This window comes from Mus musculus, chromosome 13 (assembly GCF_000001635.26).
Source record: "Mus musculus strain C57BL/6J chromosome 13, GRCm38.p6 C57BL/6J".
Classification (NCBI taxonomy): domain Eukaryota; kingdom Metazoa; phylum Chordata; class Mammalia; order Rodentia; family Muridae; genus Mus; species Mus musculus.
The window spans coordinates 28,668,817-28,689,625 of NC_000079.6; the positions used below are offsets into that span (position 1 = coordinate 28,668,817).

At 42.2% G+C, this 20,809-nt stretch overlaps 1 long non-coding RNA gene across 2 annotated transcripts in view; it reads right to left on the bottom strand.

Moving 5' to 3' along the window:
* 2610307P16Rik (RIKEN cDNA 2610307P16 gene) overlaps nucleotides 1-20,809 on the bottom strand; it is a 425,389-nt gene that overhangs the window by 208,783 nt on the left and 195,797 nt on the right. The window contains exon 4 of one of the 2 annotated variants that reach the window (NR_045054.1): nucleotides 966-1,178. The exons of the other annotated variant lie outside the window; for it this stretch is intronic. This is a non-coding gene — a long non-coding RNA (RIKEN cDNA 2610307P16 gene). The remainder of the gene's footprint in view (nucleotides 1-965; nucleotides 1,179-20,809) is intronic. 2 annotated transcript variants of the gene reach the window in all.

A 20,809-nucleotide genomic window follows, 5' to 3' on the forward strand; every position in this document is an offset into this window, starting at 1 on the left:
TCAAGGCCAGCCTGGTCTACAAAGTGAGCTCCAGGACAGCCAGGGCTACACAGAGAAACCCTGTCTCAAAAAAAACAAAGCAAACAAACGAACTAAAGAACGAATGAAAGAAAGAAAGGCAGACAGACAGACAGACAGACAGACAGACAGACAAACCATGCCCAAAGAAAGGTATCTCCATGCCTTAAAAGTACTGCTTCACCCAGTGGTTCTCAACCTTCATAACGCTGCGACCCTTTAATACAATCCCTTATGCTGTGGTGACTCCAAACCATAAAATGAGCTTTGTTACTACTTCATAACTGTAATTTTGATGCTCTCATGAATCAAAATGCAAATATCTGTGCCTTCCAATGTTCTTAGGCAACCCCTAGGAAACGTTTGTCAAGTAGGCACCTCACACACTTGTCCATTTGATCCTCCCAAAGGCGCCTCGACCCATAGGTTGAAAACAGGGATCCATCCCATAATTAGCCTCCAAACGATGACACCATTGCATACACTAGCAAGCGTTTGGTGAAAGGACCCTGATATAGCTGTCTCTTGTGAGACTAGGCAGGGGCCTAGCAAACACATAAGTGGATGCTCACAGTCAGCTATTGGATGGATCACAGGGCTCCCAATGGAGGAGCTAGAGAAAGTATCCAAGGAGCTAAAGAGATCTGCAACCCTGTAGGTGCAACAACAATATGAATTAACCAGTACCCCGGAGCTCTTGACTCTAGCTGCATATGTATCAAAAGATGGCCTAGTCGGCCATCACTGGAAAGAGAGGCCCATTGGACACGCAAACTTTATATGCCCCAGTACAGGGGAATGCCAGGGCCAAAAAGTGGGAATGGGCGGGTATGGGAGTGGGGGGGGGTATGGGGGACTTTTGGGATAGCATTGGAAATGTAATTGAGGAAAATACGTAAAAAAAAAAAAAAAAGAAAAAAAAAGAAAAAAGAAAACTGCTGCCTTACCGACATCTGTGCTGTTGCTTAACCATCAGAACGTATCTTCCCAAATAAGGGTCCTCAGCTATTTGGGAGGCAAGCCTTATACAGCAAACCATTGATAAAAATTCAGGATCTGGGACCTTCTATATCAGATATGTTCAGTGCATTGACCCACTTGGATGTGACTTCAATTAGTGCAGCCGACATGAGTGTTAAGCCAGTGTTAGGCCATCAACCCTGTGGAGTAAAAAGATAACTGATGGGACATCCTAACATACCACTGGTTCACAAAGAGCTAGAAGTCAAAACTTACCACCAAACTTAAAGGAAAACACCAGAAGCTATTCTGTTTGCCAGGATCGTGCCTCTACCCATTTCTACACACTGTGGGCATTAATAAAAAAACACCCTCCATAGTCTAAGCCCCTAAGTTTTCTTATTAAAGGAAGGAAACACCTTTGTTTGTGACCAGTTTGTATGTTTGGGTAGATTTCTCACTTGAGACACAACTGGTCTTGTTTTGGGAGAGTCTTTTTATTTATCAAAACTGTGTTCTCTGTACTTTTAACCACAGTTGAAAACCCCTCAGCTGCAAAGATAAGAACATCATCTGCCTGGCTTTTGCCAGGAAAATACCCACAGAGGGAGGGTAGACGAGCAACAGAAACCGTCTCAGGCAGGTTCAACTCAACTTGGTTATCAGCTCTGTCCTTCCCAAGAGCCTGCAGTTTCATCAGTCTGGCAAATGGCTGGGTCCCAGTAGGTGGGACATACTAGCATGATGGTCTCCCAGGCACTAGATGAGACTGGGGACCCTCAGGAGGAGTCTACTCCGGGCATCTCATTCTCCAGGAAGATGTTGTAACAAATGCTCAGACTGGATAAAGAAGTGATACATTTTAGACAAAAGGCGACAGGGTGTGGGGCTTAAGTAGAAGAAGGCGTTAGAGAAGTCTCTCAATTGCTTTTCAACGGAATGGCCACTTCAAGGGTTAGGGCCAACAATGGCAGAGAACAGAGATCTGAAAAACAATGTCAAGACACATCTTTGACACATTGTTTGACAGCTGTGATCACAGGCTGAAGATAAAACTCTCTTTTAAATAATAACCATTGTAGTACATTTTAATAGAATAATAAAACTAAAATATCCTTTTAATAAAAGGATGCACTACCATCTCTTTTAAGTATTTTTTTTTAATGATCATTGACTTTAAAGAGCTTTCTAATAAGATTATCTGTCCTAGAATGTAGAGCAAAGAGATCTCGGACTACATAGAAATGAACTGAGCTCGGCTGAACTTGCAACACAAAACAGTCCTACCCTAACAGTCCTAAGAAGCCCACAGAAAAGATAAGTCCCTGGACTTTCCCGGTGTGTCAAGGAAACACAGTAAGAACAATGCCGGACTGGAGAGACGTCTCAACTGCTAATGGCACCTGTCAGTAAGCCTGGGCTACATCCCCAAGAGCTAAGTAAGGGAAGAAAATATCAGCTCCCATAAATTGTCCTTTGACCCCCACGCCTCCCCTGTGGTACACATGCTCATACACATACGCAATACATAAATAAAATGTATATATTACAACATCTTACCCTGAATGTAAAAGTGAGCACACACACACTCAGTCCTGCTAACCAACACTATATTTTGCTAAAGTGGATATAACATGTCTTAACAGAGTTACCTCCCCATGCACACCCCACCCACACAGCCTCGGTTCCCCGGTGACTTCAGCTTCACCTGTGGTGTGAATTGCTATTTGGATGACAGGTTTCTTAGAACTTAAATCACACTCGGGCTGTTTTGCCTTCAGCGTTGACACAGTGCAAATGGAAAGAAACCGGTCTTGGTAAACATGGCCCTGACCACCATGGGAGGTCAGGAGAATGTTGATCCTAGACCCCAAGAACAAGGCAACGTATGCCACAGACACGGTGTCTGTCAGACTTGAAGTATCTGGAGCCTCGGAGCACCCTACCCCGGCTCTGCATTCCCAAGCCACTGAACTGTGAAGGCCAGGAAGACGCCGTTAGCTAAAAATGGAGGCAGACAGCTGCGTGTCGGTCTGTGACATGATCTTTTCAAAATCCCAAGGGCTCATGCTACCTAAAACAGCCAAGAGGACAACCTCCTCCCCTTCTATTTTATCCTCCCCTCCCTCTTCCTTCTCCACCTTCTTTCACTCCTCCCCTCCCGCCTCTCACTCTTCCTTCTCTTCCTCCTCCTCCTCCTCCCTACTATCCTCCTTTTAATGTAATACCAGCAAACCACATTCCAGGTCAGAAAAAGTCCCCATGACCACCTGAAAAGCTCCGCCATATTTGATCTCCAAAATTAAAAGGCAGGAAGTTAGAAGTAGTAGTTAAATGCTAGAGTTCTGTCTGAAAACCGGAAATCAATGCAGGACACAGACCAAAAGAAAGACAATTTATTTAATGGCTTTTAGAGGGCTGCCTTTTGTTAAATACTGATTTACATATAGGTCAAAAAACACAATCACTAATGGTAACAGAAGACAACCTATGTCTTACATTATCTTTTCAGCCATTTGTATGGACAAGAGAGTCGAGAAATTGTAAAGCCTGCCTGGAGCTGGGTTAAGAAATAACTGACCATGGGGAAAATAGTGAAGTCTCTAAAAGAGACATAGAGCAAGAAGTGCAGTCAGCAGAATGTCACCAAATTACACCCTTCATCTGCCTTGCCTTTAAAATGCATGCCCTTCAGACACACATGCAGCCAGCACACAGCACAGCCAGGAAGAAAACACTCCACAACCAAAATGACAGCCTAGGAGTTTGTGGCATTTATAAATGATGGTTGGAGATTCGGGTTTCATTTTTCTGTCTAAACAAAAGATCCATGGAAATGATCCTCTGACACATACAAGTGCACACACACACACACACACACACACACACACACACACACGGTTTATTAGCCAGGCATCAAGAATGCAATCCCCAGCACTATGGAGGCTAAGGCAGGAGGATTGCTGCAAGTCGGAGTTCAGCCTGAGATACTCAGCAAGGACCATCAAGAGTCAGGCCAGTCACAGTTACAGAGACCTTATGTCAAAAATTTGAAAAGAGATTTATAAACAAAGTGACTCTGAATCCAAAACAGCAAGCAAAGAGACCAACTAAGTCCAAAGTCCCTTCTACCAGTCACTGCTTGTCCACAGGGAAATCAGAAGCCGGTTTCGTTGATTTTCCAGGAAATGGCTCATTCCCATAGTAAATTCTTCACTGAACTGTGAACCACATATGCTCAGTTTCAATTAGGATGTAGCAGTCTTCCAACACAAATGTTTCTTTGGTTGGGTTTTGGAGACAGGGTCTCACTATGGATTCTGGAATAGCCTGGGACTTACTAACTAGTCCAGGTTGGCCTCACACGTCTAGTAACTCCTCAGGCCTCCCCTGTGCTTGGATTATGGTCAATTACCACCACACCCAACTTTGAATCCCAAACTTTGAAAGAAGTTTGGGGGACAGAGAGGTAAGAAGAAAACCCTAACAGATACCCAAACCAAGATGGCATTAGGACAGAAGGAAAGACTATTTTTCACTCAGATTTATATGAAAATCAAACTGGAAATAAGGGACCTATCTATACCTGAGGTACCAATACGAACTCTATCACCCATTCAGAACAGTGTTTGTGGAAGGCTATTATGGACTGTGAATGGATATTTTATATCAGTGTTGTATACATACAAACATACATATAAACAAACAAACATACATATATACACACATACATACAAACATACATATTTGTTTTACCACTATGTCAATGATTTGAAAATTATATGGGGAAGTAAAATAAACATCTCTCTGCCTTCCTCTGTTTGGTTTTCAAAGATTCTGGTTGCTGAAATGTTAAAAGAGACAATTTGTTCCTCCAGGGCCTTGGTTCCCCAAATCTTACAGCTGACAAGTCTCAACCTGGGGCAGTAAAGCTGAGGAGGGGCTTTCCGGTGCTGAAGGACTAAGCCAGCAGCTGCCTGCTCCTTCGGCACACTTGGCTCATGAAAACTTGCTGCAGCGTTGGGCCTGTTCATCTCATTTGCCAGTTTCCTGGGCTTGACACCAATAAGAAGCCAGAACATTTGTTGTTGTCCATTTGTTGAGTCACAACAACTCAAGGCTTCAATGCCACATTGAAAGAACCTGGCCAGCTGGGAGGAGAGAGAAAGCAATTCAGAGAACAGACATTACCAAGCCCTCTCTTGCTTTTCCTGATGGAAACCAGTCAAAAAGGAAATGTTGCTTTCTAATCATCCTAATGAGCCATTTTTTAAAAATCATCTCCTCTTAGAAAAGCTGTCTTCAATTCAGGTATGTTTCAATAAATAAGTGTTTGCAACTGTAACTCAAAAAACAGGTACTTCTGATAATTAAGACCAACACTGAAGGTCAAGTTTAACTACAAGTGACTGTTTAATGTTCACCTTTCTGGTACAGTTGACATATTTCTAGATGGCAAACACAGACAGAAAAAAATTGAGAAAAGCTCCAAGTTCCTGAAACACCATCAGTAACAGTAAGTGTTATCATCTAGGATAGTTAACACTTAAATTGTATGTTGTGTGTGTGTGTGTCAAAAATACCTGAGCTTGTTTATCTTCCTATAGGAACATGAAACTATACTAAAAATGCACACATTCTCATTTTATAATCAGTCAAGAAGATACAAAAAGCTGTCTTCCCATCCTATTACAGGTAAGTGTTTTAATGACAAATTCACCTCATTTATACCTAGAGATGCACAAGGATGGATTCTGAGAAAACAAAGTATCGGCCTAAAAAAGGATCAGGTATTCAAAGCCATCTCTAACTATATAGCAAACTTTAGAGCAGCCTATGCTATGTAAGACCCTATCTTAAACAAATAAAGAGATAAGTAGGTGGGGTTCTTACGGATGCTTTATAGCAATGGTTCTCAACCTTCCTAATGCTGTGACCTTTTCATATAGCTCGTCATGTTGTGGTGACCCCCAAACCATAAAATTATTTCATTGTTACTTTATAACTCTAATTTTGCTACTGTTATGAACTATAATGTAAATATTTAATCTGTAGGATATCTGATATGAAATCCCAAAGGAGTCATAACCTGTGGTTTGAGAGAGACACTGTGTTACAGACTATACCAAAATTTTTATTCCAATGAACATGGCGAATGTAGTGAGGGGTGAGGTACGGAGTGGAGGATCCTAAATGTATTTGTTTGCATTAAGCAAATGTCTCCGGACTGTCAGACTTAGCAACTGACCAAGCATGCCCAAATGAATGCTAAGTCAGTAAGCAGTTGAACTGAACACACAAATAGAACACTCAGCCACTAAATTGGATACATTCTTAGACCATAGCCAATTGCCAAGCTCTTTCATTCCCGAGAGTTAGGGGGTCTCTTTGCCTTACTGGCTGAAGCGAGCCACATCTGAGAGACTGTGTCACGACCTCTCACACTGGAGAGCCTACATCCAGGAACCTCTACACCAATTAATGGAAACGCTGAGCAACTCATGTGCAACCCACTCAGCCCTCGTATTTAATAAAAACATCTGGGGTTGGATACGAGAAAACTCTTCGTCACAATAAACCTGTCTGCATTACTGAACTGTAGTGACAAACTGGCATAAATATGACTCTCTAATCAGCTCCCTAGGATATATCAGGAGCACCCCAAATAACCTCTTTCTGGGTGGCTTGTCAAGGTACCCAAGGCCCTTGGCCCTTTATGGCTTGAGGCTCAAACCTTCTGATAGAATGCCTGCTATTACATCCTTCCATAAACCTGCTCTAGATAAGGATCTAGGTAGAACCTGAGCCCCCTCCAACAGTTAAATCAGCCAAACAGGCAAACCCTGGTAGAAAAGGTAGGAATGTAAAAGGGGGGAAAGCTGGCCACCATGATCCACAGACAGACAAGAAGAAAAGATGGAAAATGAGTCTATTAGTAAGTAGAAAACACTAAGACTTGGCTTCCAACAAGAAAGATAAATTTTTACTGTGTGTGTTGGTGGTGTTGTGTGTGTGTACACCCATGTGCAAGTGTGCATATGCTGTTGTTTTGTATATTGTTGTTATATGTTTTGTGCTTGTGTATATTGCCTTATGGGGTATTATATATTGTTGTTGCTGTTATGTGTGTTACCGTGAAGTTTTTGGCTTGTTTTTCTATTCTTGAGATAGTGTCTTCTGTGAGACACAAGCTGGCCCAGTACTCATTACACAGCCCACCTTGATCTCAAATTTGTACCAATTGTTCTCCATCAGTCTCTACAGTAGAGGTGTGTGCCATGTGCTGTATGCTTTTAAAGCTTTGTGATTTGGTATTCTGTACACACACACAGGCTGATAGAAGAGAGCACAAGGTTTTTTTTTTTTTTTTTTTTTTTTGGTTCTTTGAGACAGTGTTTCTCTGTAGCCCTGGCTGTCCTGGAACTCACTTTGTAGACCAGGCTAGCCTCAAACTCAGAAATCGGCCTGCCTCTGGCCTCCCAAGTGCTGGGATTAAAGGCGTGCGCCACCACGCCCATCGAGCACAAGGTTTTATCTCCTTGTCCTGCTTAAAACTCCACCCCTTTCCATTCCCATGCCCCATCCATGATACTTAAGACTCTATATCCACTTTGCCTTCCCCAAGAGAAATGCCTTCCTGTTTTCTGGGTTTCTTTTCACCCATTCCTTCTCTTCTTCTTTCATTAAATGTCAAGAATAAGAAAGGGGGGAAAAAAAAAACTTCTAAGTAAGGCTAGTATAGTCTCATCCATCAAGAAAATTGACACTTACACAAAGTGCCACTCCACTGATCTCAGAGAACACAGGTATTTGGACAGGTAAGAGAGACAGGGGATCCCGGGCTCTTCAGTCCCAGTCTTAGCTTCAAGGTCTAGGACTCACCATTTCTCAAAGGTTACTATTCTTTATTAAAAAAAAACAAAAACAAAAACAAAAAAACACTTCTGTTTAGATGCTGGTCCAACATTTAAAAGCCTATAAAATATAACAGCACTGACCATTTGAGGAGAGTAACAACCAGTCCCACAGGAAGATAAGGCTGAGTGTAAGGCTTCCATCTCATTCCATGTCCAAATAGGGTTTAAGGTTTAGGGTCTTAATACTAAAGAGGCAGACATTTGGACCACAGGGCATCAGAGGCTCGCACAGCCTCCACTACAAAGCCTATATGATGCTCTGTGTTCAGTGGTCAGGCCAGCCTTACTAGAAGTCCCGAATTCTCAACTTTGGACTAGACAGTTGCCATCTGTTCCCCCAAAAAATAGTAGAGAAAATCTGATAAGGTTGCATTTTGGAGGTCCCGAAGGCAGCAAGGCCATATCCTTTACAGGATTTCAGTGAGTTGGAACTTTTTATGCATCTGATGCTGTATTTAAAGGAACCCTAGAACTAGGTTTTTTGGTTTTTTTGTTGTTTTTTTTTTAAGGTTGGAAAGCATTTAACTAGGGAAGGAGATCTGAAAATAGTAGGAGCAGGGCACAGCACTTGGGAGGCAGAGGCAGGAGGATTTCTGAGTTCCAGGCCAGCCTGGTCTACAGAGTGAGTTCCAGGACAGCCAGGGCTACACAGAGAAACCCTGTCTCAGGAAAAACAAACAAACAAACAAACAAACAAAAACAAAGGAAAGGGGAAAGGGGAAAGGGGAAAGGGGAAAGGGGAAAGGGGGAAAGGGGGAAAGGGGAAAGGGGAAAGGGCAAGGGGAAAGGGGAAAGGGGAAAGGGGAAAGGGGAAAGGGGAAAGGGGAAAGGGGAAAGGGGAAAGGGGAAAGGGGAAAGGGGGAAAGGGAAAAGGGAAAAGGGAAAAGGGAAAAGGGAAAAGGGAAAAGGGAAAAGGGAAAAGGGAAAAGGGAAAAGGGAAAAGGGAAAAGGGGAAAGGGGGAAAGGGAAAAGGGAAAAGGGAAAAGGGAAAAGGGAAAAGGGAAAAGGGAAAAGGAAAAAGGAAAAAGGAAAAAGGAAAAAGGAAAAAGGAAAAAGGAAAAAGGAAAAAGGAAAAAGGAAAAAGGAAAAAGGAAAAAGGAAAAAGGAAAAAGGAAAAAGGAAAAAGGAAAAAGGAAAGGAAAGGAAAGGAAAGGAAAGGAAAGGAAAGGAAAGGAAAGGAAAGGAATGAGCAAGAGACCTGACTTCAAAAACCAAGTAATGGGGTGGACCAGAAAATGTGCACTCAGCTGGGCCTGGGAAATCTGCATCAAACACTGAATAGCCACTTCCTTCAAACTCAGAATAATCATGAAGTTCAACTCCTCTAAGCCTCCCCCCGACACACATTTAATCCAGAAAAAAAAAAAAAAACAGATAGTAAGAATATGCTGCATCTGTTTCTTCACCCAGTTGATTCAAAGACAAGCCACTGAAGAAAAACTTGGGAAGATTTAGTTGGTAAATGCTTAAGATGGAGGAGTAACTGAAGGCTCTACTGTGCACTCCTTTTTTTTTTTTTAAGATTTTATTTATTATTTATTTTATATGTAAGTACACTGTCGCTGTCTTCAGACACACCAGGAGAGGGAGTCAGATGTCATTAAGGATGGTTGTAAGCCACCATGCGTTTGCTGGGATTTGAACTCAGAACCTTCGGAAGAGCAGTCAGTGCTCTTAACTGCTGAGCCATCTCTCCAGCCCCTCTACTGTGCACTCTTGAGGTACCAAACTGTCTGGAGGCAGAACTCTTCTTGGTCTAAAGAAACCCTTGGAGCACAGTCAATCAGACTCCTGGGCCGATGATACTACAGAAGTTAAGAACTCCAGTCTTGGCGCTGCCAGCTTAAGTATAACTTCTTCCCCACAGAAGAACAGAAACGGCCATGCTTAAAAAGACGTAAGAATCAGACAAGACAATGCTGTTCTCGTCTCATGATCCCATGATGGGGAAAGAAGTAGTAATTGTTAAACAAAACAAAGGCTGGAGACACCAGGACCTGTGTAGGCATCCTCAGGGGAGAAGCCATTCCCAGCCCATTCCTGAGCCTGGGCTTTGCAAGTCACTCACAGCAGGGCTTTTACAAAGTGAGTCCCCCAATCCTACATTGCCTTAACTCTTTATAATGTAAGCAAATAAACTGCACAGTATGGAAAATTGTTTCTGTAGCCCAATACAATGGCAAGGAGGTACTAGGTACTCTAGGTAGATTCTCTAGAATGTAAGGGGGTCCATTCCTCTAGAATGTAAGTTTTAAAAGGAAATTAAAGAGAAACCCTTTAATCCTTTACTGGGAAATAATTCCATAAGGGCAGCAATCCTGTGGACCATAAGTCTATGTCCTAAAGGAAGAACATTAGTCATCTTTGTTCTCTCTGGATGCTATTCCAACTCACAACAGCCATGACCAGTCATACAACAGAGGAGAAAACCCATTATTTGCTCTATAAAGAGAATAGCTATAGGTATATCCATGCTCACAGGGTATCACTTACAACAACAATCACCAGTATGTGGAAGAAATCCAAATGCTCATTATCAAACGGATGAACAAAATGGGACAGACACTTTGATAATATGCTACAATGCCAACGAACCTTGAGGATAATATGCTGAGATGAATAAGCCAGTCACTAAGCTTCAGATTCATAGGAAGTACTAAAGTACTCAAACATAGGGGCAGAAGTACAACGGAGGTTGACGAGAGTAAGAGGAAGGGAGATTATGGATTGTTCTTTAGTTGTTCTCAGAGATTCTGTGTTCTGAAACTGGATATACAAAGACACTTTGCACCTCTGAATTGCATAATTAAGATGATACATTTTGCACTTAGTGTCATAAAAAATAAATTTAAAAAGAACCTGGGAGTGGTGACTATACCTGTAACCATAACACTCAGGAGGCCACGGAGGAAGGATTGTTGTGAGTCCAAGGCCAGACTGTACTACATAATAAGTTCCAGGGCAGCTTGAGCTACAGAATAAGGCCATGCCAAAGAAGGGGTGGGGGGAGTGGGGGGGGGGGTAAGGAGAGAGGAAGGGAGGGAGGGAGAGAGGTAAGAAGGAAAGAAATTTCTTCATGGACACTAGAGAAGGATACAAATGGGAGAAAAGAATCAATCAAAAATATTTTGTTCAGAAATACCATTATGACATCTAATATTTCATATGCTAATAGAAAAAATATTTTCTTATAATCCCACACACTCCCAAATACACACAAGTAACTGCTCTTTTAAACCATCATTGAATGTTCACTATAGCTCTAAGATTTTGATCTGGTAAGAATCTACTCCATATGGTGGTGCCATCTCCCTCAAGTAATATCATTCTTTGTTTTAGAGACAAGGAAATTAAGGGACAGAATGACTGAAAAACTTTTAAAGAGTGTACAATCAGAAACTGACTGTCTGTTTGGTAACTCACCCCAATTCCCTTCTCTAACCTACTCCTACTCCCAAATAATTCTGTAAGGGAAGCCTGCTTCCTTCCTCCCTTCCCCACCAACCCCCTCCCTGCAAACAAACTTCCCCCTCCCAGGACTGCTAAAGGTTCCCCAGAGGTCACCAATTAAGTGTGGATCCATTTGCTGTGCTTATCTGTCCCTGCCTTCCCTGGGCAGGTGACAGGGGTGATCCACATTTTCTTCAGGAAATTATCTCTTCCCTCCATTTTACAGACCCCATTTTCCCCTGATAAGCCTTCTGTTTGACTACTCCTTCCTCTAGCATTCTTAAGATACTTATCTTCTTGCTCAATTTCCACCCAAACAATGACTAATCCATACTTGAAGAAGTAAGGTTGGATCTACTTTAAATTCATTTCAGATGTTTACAGAACTGTTCTGAAGCCTATGGTTAATAGATAGTAGAGCCTTCTAGATGCAGGTTCACTGGAGCGGTGTCTTCAGAGAAGGCTCTCATGACCTAGTACAGTATTTGGCTCACAGTAAACATCAATGGTCTTGTAAATTTTACTCTTAATGTAACTAAACTCTCAAATTTGGAGGTACTTTTCCTAGCAGGATCCTACAGATCCTATTGAGAAACCTCCTAACTATTCAACTGTCACCCTCAATCCAGCACCACTTAAGGATCACTCCTTGGCCCCAGACAATAGCTAAAACAGCAGGAGCCCTTCTTCCTGTTGTTTACTGTGCTATCCCAGGTCCACAGCAGTTCTCCCTGCTTGACCAATTCTATTTTGTTAGAATTCACAAAAGGCATCACCACTCCCCAGCTGTCAAATCTCAACAAGCAATTCTACTCAAAGAGTATCTCCAATCTGAAAGCACTAGATGAGAATAGGGCATTCTCATGATCTACTGTTTCCTGATTCCGTTGGCACCAAGTCATACAGGGCCTTGATTTGGCTTTTCAAGACATACCCCATCCCATCCCACATAGAAGTTCTAAGAAAAGACACTCCCATAAAGCTAGCTCCACACATTCATTTTCCATTCAGTCCTTTTTTGAAGAGGGCATCCTCAAGTCTACTACTGATCTCTGACCTTGAAGATGCTCCCTCTTAGAGCTTCGTTCAGCATAATGGGATGTTAATAGGCTGTTATGATTTACTCTACAAAAATCAATGGTGTAGATCCTGCTGGGGAAATAAGCCACTTTGGTGGGCCCAGCCACATGAAGAGCATTAAGTATCATCTGGTTCCTTGGGAATGAAAATTTATGCTATGCAATTCTGAGCTCTCTTTGAGCTGATTTTTTTTACTTGGATATTGAGTTCAATTTGCCTCCTTGTTTTAAGTAGCTGGGAAAACAAGAAAACATAGCTTGATCACCTTTCAATCTGGAAAACATCTAAAATATTATACAATGTTGAAAAGACAACATGTCTACAATGACTGATGGTAAATGGGCTGTGAATTTTGGGATGGAGCTGGCTGGCACCACACAGCACTTACTGCTTTGTTTTGTTTTGCTTTTGTGAGCAAAGAAAACAAAACTATATAACCATAGCTCCCCAGTAGATCAAAATAAAATATTGAAAGGAACACGGAGAAACTCAATTCACATCTTGATTTTTAAAAATTACCTTTCTTTGACTGAAAGGTCATTCTTGAATAGGGAAAGGATGTTAGTATGTGAGAATGGTCCGATTTTAGGATGAAACAGATATTTTTAAAAGACCATCTGGCTTTGAAAGAATGAGAGAAGAAAGGAAGGCCTTTCTAAACTTCTGTGGGTCACAGAAAACATCCTCTTTTATTTCAAGGTTATCTCGGGTGGACCGTGTAGTTAGAGTTGAAAGTCTTTCCATAGATTTCACACACTGAGCTTCCACGTATCTGAAAATTTACTATTACAAGCTTGGAGGTTCTTTCTACTCTCAGAGAGACACATAATTCAGGGGAACAAACGCTACTGGAGCAGTGTCCAGTCACCACTGCACAGACCTGAAGGTAACAAGGGAAGACGGTGGCAACCTTGCGGCACGAATGTTTCTTGTACAGTGATAATGAAAGAACAAGCTAGTGCTCTTTGTCGGCTTCTATTACTTTTCTGTTCTCTAAAATAAATTTTCTTCTACGAACTAAGCATTCCAACAGCCTGTTGTGGAAACTCTTTCCCTAGGGAGATATAAACAGGCATCGTCTCTCTCCTCCTAGAGCAGGGTACAGACACTAAACCAAAGTACATTTCCACTGAAGTTCAACTCAGAGACCCAGTAAGTTTACTGGGATTCCTTACATAGCATGGGTAACAAGTTACACACAGGAACATTAATGATCCCATGACAGCACACTAACAGAAAGTCTTACCACGGCATGAATAGATGTCATGGATAGAGTCTCCTCTTCAGTTAGCCTCACCACAGTCTACACACTGTTAGCTTCACCACAGTCTACACACTGTAGCACCTCCAAGATCAGGAGGCCACATCTAGTTAAGACAGAATTGCTTCTAGCTGCCTGGGAGATGCATGAGGAAGCAGCCAGAATCTCAAAATCAAATAACTCCCACCCACATCTACTATAAGGGAACATTACTAGTTAACATTACTAGTTAACTATGGGTCTCCTCAAGTAGTCACAGTTAATCTGATGAAAAGATGACTGCTATACTCAGAGCATAGTCCTCTAAAACATGCCCCTCCTCCAGAGGAAGAATACAGTATATCAAACATCATTATCATCTTCTCCTTGGGGAAGCTATCCCCCTCCCCCAGGTCTCCCTTAATGTACAAAATTTCCCTATTCCACATGCTTCACAACTGTCATTGTTTCTGCTTTTCTTTCCACCTCCTAGACAATAAGAAACTAAAGTGCATTGTTTTTAAATTACTAATATTTCTAAGTGCATTCTAACATATGGAAAAATTCAACAAGGTCGCCATGGTCCTTGACTTCAGAAAAATCCACAGGGAAGCTTTTACTAGCCAATGCACGGTCCAGGCACTAGGATGACAGCCAGAAACAAACCATGAACACACCAACCTTCACTGAACATTCAAAAGAGGCCCAAATGGATAAACTAATGAATAGCAAGGAACCAACCATTTCTGCTATTGCTTGATTTGAAATTTCACTCAATGAGATAAAAATAAGACATGCAAACATTCTGCTTTTACATATTTCTTTCAACATGGTAAACTTAAGATCAAGCATAATTTGCACAAGATCTAGAACAACAAAGCTGACATGCAATCTCTCTTTATCAATTAACAATCTCAAAAGCTGTAAGACACGGCCAATACGTCTCTATCTCGCTACTATTAAACACCATTACTAATGCACCATTGATGGGCAGCCATGATTATCTTCAAAAGTAGGAAAGCATCGTGAGACTAACGTTTAACAAAAATCAATCTCCTATACCTATCAATATTAATAACTAATACCTGTATAAAGCCTGTGTCTCCCCCAGTATTTTCCTCTTAAATGAATTCTCTCATTTGTACCCTCACATCTCATGGAAAATGGATAAAGATTTCATACAATCTGTTCTTAATAGTAATCTACATGGAGACCCATAGACTTTCTGTTACAACTGTCAAGCTGTAATTTCAAGCTCAACTTTAGAATTACAGATGCCAATATCAACACTAACATTCGCTATAATTGCATTATACCATCTACAAGAGAAGGTGAATTAAAAAAAAAAATTGAAGGCAAAAATTCTTATAATCTGAGCACCCAGGAAGTTGAAGCAGTAAGGAGGAACAAGGGTTCAAGGTCAACATCAGCTATGCAACAAGGCCAGCCTGAGCTTCATGAGACCCTATCACTACTACCATCATGATCATAATCATCACCACCATTACCACCACCACCACCATCACTGAACAGATCTCTCAAATCTAATCCAATTCATTCCAGCGCTGTGTATGCATCACCCACTCAACAACCTCAGACATCCAGAGGCAGATGAATACGTTGCTAACATTGAACTGCATTGCTATAGCAGTCAGACACCAAAACCTGCAATTTATTCACAAGCAGTCTCTGTAACTACCTCACTCATCTCTGCCTTACAAAAAGATGGTTTGTTAGATCTTACTGTATAGACAACGATAGTAAACCCGTGTTCTACGAGCTCCCTGAGGCCGCAAACTAGGTCACGCTCCCCATGCCCCAGTCCTGTCACCCTTCCCTGTTTATGGCAAGCACTTGGCAATTACACAATGCAAGAATGGACGGCGAAGAAGCTACAAGGCCAACATCTGGTTTAGGAGTGTTCAAGATGATTCCTGCTCTTCCACCAGTCTTCTACTAACTAGACTCTGAGCCATTTAAAGGCAGACACGCTCAGCCTTCCTGTGTAAATCATGTTCAGAGCCCCAGATGGTGTCATGCTCATGTGGCATGTGTGTTGCATCAATATTTGCTCATTGATTTGTTGCTCAAATACCAACCACTACTGAGTTGTGTTTGTCTGGCAAATCATGCAATTTTAATAATTAGTGTCTGAGGTAGGGAAAAAAAATATCTTTCAAAAAAGGCTGATGGTGAATGGGAAGTGCATAAAATTGGTCCATGGGAACTATACTAGATGAAAATACATTTTCATAGCAAATAAATAAAATGTGGGTGGGGGGGTAGGATGGTGGTAAGGCCGATATGGTGGCGCATGCCTTTAATCCCAGCACTCGGGAGGCAGAGGCAGGCGGATTTCTGAGTTCGAGGCCAGCCTGGTCTATAGAGTGAGTTCCAGGATAGCCAGGGCTATACAGAGAAACCCTGTCTGCAAAAAAACAAACAACAACAACAAAAAAAGGATGGTGGTAAATTTCCAAGAGTAACAGTAACACCCACTTTATTGTTATTTACATAGACACACGCTCTAAGGGACACATGTAAGACTGGAGAAATGGCTCTGTGGTTAAGTGTCTTTCTGTTCTAACGGAAAATCAGAGTTCAGTTCCCAGCAACCACCAGCAACCACCAGCAACCACCATGAGTGGCTCACAACTACCTGTAGTTTCAGTTTCAAGGGATCTGATATCTAATTCTAGCTTCCATGGGTACCACACATACAAGGCATACACACATAGAAAGGCAACACACAGCTGGGGAGGGGCGGAGGATTGACCACTTGCCAAGTAACCAAACTGGCATGGATACCATGCATAGACAGTACAGTAACCTATGTGGCTTCAAAATACAGAACCAACTGCTTGGTCTACAAAAGTAATAGGACTCAGTTTTAGATTTTACAAGCCCTAAATTTTTTTCTCCAGTTTTTAATAATTTTTTCATTTTTTTCTTTTATTGAAAACAAATTGTTTTCTCATACCATATGTCCTGATTATAGTTTCCCCTCCTCTCAGTCCCTCCCCATCTAACACCCTCCCCCCCACCCCCAATCCACTCTCTTTCATCTCTCATTAGAAAACAATAGGCTTCCAAGAGATAACAACCAAACGTGACAAATATATATAAGATGAAGCAAAAACAATCTATATATTATATAAATTAGTCTGACAAAAGCAAGTGCAATAAAGGATATCAGGCCTTGATACTGAATGAGGCATTCTGATAAAGCAAATCTCTAGTTCATTCCAGAGTAATCAGAAAACCACTCATGGTGTAGGACTTGTGACTGGCACGGAGCAGGGAATGAGTCAGGGAATCTCAGGGTGTGTGGCAGCAGTACACACTATCCAGGTAATCCCCACCCCCACCCTGTGGTGAGTACTGACCCTCTGGGAGAGCAGGTAGCCCATGTTCTCATACAATGGAGATGATTTAAGTCTTAATTTGAGGGGGGAGGAATTTTCATGCACTCATGTTTTTAATCATTACCCTTCCTATACAGAGCTTCAGAAAAGCAGCACCACAGGCCGTTAGGCATAATGTACATACATCCCAGGACATTCCCAGGAAACGATGCCCCACAATATAAAGCTTTGTATATATTCTTGCAATACATGACTTTGTTCTCAAAGAGATGCTCAGGCAAGAAAGGCTAATCACTCGAATGGTTAAGTTCTAGTTATTTGGGGTTATTTCTATATATCAATGAATTCAAGCAGTCAGTTCACAGCCCAAGATGATGATATTCATAACGATGTTCATGATGAACGGAGAATTCTTCTGGGTTATCGATAGCATGATAATTGCCTTCAGACAAATGAATGCTTATTTTAATTGAACCAAGTGTGATTAGGAATATATTGCAATGAAGCTCCCATGGGCTCTTAAAAAAAAGAAAATAACAAGAGATTTGCATTGTATTGTTCAATAGATTGAGTGTTCAAAATGGAGGGATATAGAAGATATCTTTTACTAATGTCACTGCATTTTAAATGTTCTAGACATACATCCCCTGCCCCAAAATAAAGTCTTCAGCATCCATCCATCCATCCATCCATCCATCCATCCATCCAAACTGTCAACAACCACCATGATTTCTACTTAGACTGGAACTTAACTTGGTAAAGGATACGAAAGCCAGTCTTTTCAATGCTGATTCTGGGGCTGAGTACAGTAGGAATAAAGTGGGGGAAAGGTTTGAAATTCTTTTTATTTTTTAAAGATTTACTTATTTATTTTATGTATATGAGTGCACTGTCATTGTCATCAGACACACATACCAGAAGGCATCAGGTCCCAATACAGATGGTTGTAAGCCACCATGTGGTTGCTGGGAATTGAACTCAGGACCTCTGGAAGAGCAGCCAGTGCTTTTAACCTCTGACCCATCTCTCTAGCCCCTGGAACTCCTTCCAAGACTCCCCTAATTTTTTTAAGTCTTATTTTTAATTTATGTGTACATGTGTGCCTATTTGTATGTGCAACACGTAGATGTCTGGTGCTTACAGAGGCCAGAAGAGGGTATCACCTGGAGCTGGAATCGTGGGCATCTGTGAGCTACCCTATGTGGGTGTTAGGAAATGAAGGCGGGTTCTCTGAAAGAGCAGTAATCACTCTTAACTGCTCAGACACTTCTCCAGCCTCAATTCCCTAATGTCACTACCATGCTTAGAATGCATTTAAAAAATTAAAAAGAACTATTGGCAAATGTTGAGGCTTAATGAGGCTTCTAGTCATAAAGAGTACTAATCCAGGGCTGACTGGATGATTCAGCAGGCAAAAGAACAGCCAACAAGCCTGACAACCTGAGTTCCATCCCTGGAACCCACATACTCAAAGGACAGACTCCTGAAGGTTGGTGTCTGACCTTCATACAAGTCCCATGGCATGTACACAGCTTTCCTGTCCACCCCCAAACACAATAAATCATGAAATATATATGGGTTTTGTTTAATGTAGAAAGTATGGTTCAGAGGAAGTTCCAGTGTTAACAGCTCCTCACTTCTAGGTCTAAGTCTTGCCATTAAATCTGCCACGGTTTGGATGTGGTCTATCTCCCCCAAAGCTTCTTATTCTGGTCCTTGGAATGATGCTGTGGAAACAAGGTAGGATGGGGCTGGAGAGATGGCTCAGCAGTTAAGAACACTTATTGCTCTTGTAGAAGATCTAAGTTTTGTTCCCAGCATACACATGACAGCTCACAACCTCCTTTAACTCCAGTACCAGAGGATACGATGCCCTCTTCTGACCTCCAAGGGTTCCTGAATGCACATAGTGCACAGCCAAGTACTCAGGCACACATGTACACATAAAATTAAAATTAAATAAATAAAGGTGGTGGTACCTTTAAGAGGTAGGCAGGGTCTAGTGGAAGGTAATTAGGTCATGTCCAGTGCCTCCAGGCACTAATACTATCCTCTTGGAGTGGTTTAGTTCCCACAGGAGTGAGTTGCTATAAAAGAAGAGAAATGGACCCTTCCTGTTTTCTTGCTTTCTCTCCCACCAAGTGATGACTGCTGTTTGCCTCTCTCTTGTGCCTTCCTCTTTTTTCTCTTTCTACATCCTCATGATCTGTATACCCCAAGATTCACCAGTGCTGATAAGATGACTAAGCACATAAAAGTGCTCGTCCACCAAGCCAGACAAGACCTAAGTTTGGTCCCAGAACCCAAGGGTAGAAGAAGAGAAATGTGGCCCACAAGCCATCTCTGACTTTCAGATAAATACTGTAATATGTACCAGCATTGGTGTGCACACATGGGGGTGGAGGGAGGGAGAAAGAGGACTGTTTAAGTCAATAAAACTTAAAAGACCATTTCCAGACACAGCCCTTCAACCTTGTACTAGAAGTACAAGCCAAATTTAACCTCTTTTCTTTGATGAATTCCACACAGTCTGTGGCATTCAAAAGAAGATAAACCCAGACGAATTTTCTTTCATTTGAGTCCCTTCCCTAATATTTATGCCAAAATATTTAACAGAAGCCTGGGGCAAGGGTGCTTACAAAGAGAAGGTTTTGGTCGAGGGCACATGCGTTAGTCTAGCCATGAAGATGCATGGTTTATGATGGCCTCTTCCAGAATGGTATGTCCTCACAAACTTCCTGTGAGCTCTGTCTGGAGGTGGTAAGGACAGGACAGGACTCTCAGGCTGTTATGACTGAATCAGCAAACACAGCACAGAGCAGACTCCACATGAAACACCACCACAGGCAGAAGTGGCCCAACTTCTTGAAGACCCAGTAGTTAGAGGAAAGTCTTTTTTAAACCCAGTGGAAAAGGCCCACGTAAGGCAGGCACCAGTATAATTACCAGGCCACCAGGCCTGCGTGCCAAGCCAGCTTGATGTGGCCTCTTGACCAGGTTTCATCGTTGGCCTTGATACATGTTCCCTCTGGCCTCCTCCTGCTCCTGCTATTAAATGGACTGGCAGATGCTTGCTTGTGTACTTCAAGCCCCAGCTTTCTATGTTCTAGTTTGTTTTGGCACCGAGTTCAAATGAGAGAGCATCTGCAGACCGGCCCAGAGCCTCACAAAATCCCACTGCTGGGTTACCATCAAGCACTTGCTCCTACCTTCCCAAAGACTGTTGCGAATTCTCCTCATACTCATCAAGTGTGGTCTGGACACAATCAACTGCTAGTTTTTATTATTCATCTCTCCCTGGCAAATGCACAGAGTTGCTCACTTGCTGGAGAGGGGAGGCACATGCGTGTGCTTCTAGTTCTGTTCTTGGAGATCTGCCCTTTATTTCCCACAATCTTATTCAGTTTGGTGGCCTCACCACCAAACATGTGTCTACCTCAGGGTACATTCTCAAAGTTTGCCACAGATACTCCAATACCCCAGGACTTGTGGACCAGTGCACAAAGTTTCTCATCTTCATCCCTCCACTGTGTCTCACCATCTATCAGATGCTAGGCCCCATCCTTAAGAGTCACCTTTGACATCCCTCTCTCCATCTAATTGATCCACAACTAATTGATCCTATCATGCCTGGGTTTTACTTTCAGCCAAGAAATCTACACTTCTATCCTCTGGTGCCCTCTCCAGACTTCTAGCAAGCCATGTTGTAGTTCAGTGTGTATTGCCCACCCCCACCCCCAGCAAGCTCAGAAAGGTCCCCTCCCTCTGGGCCCTTCTAT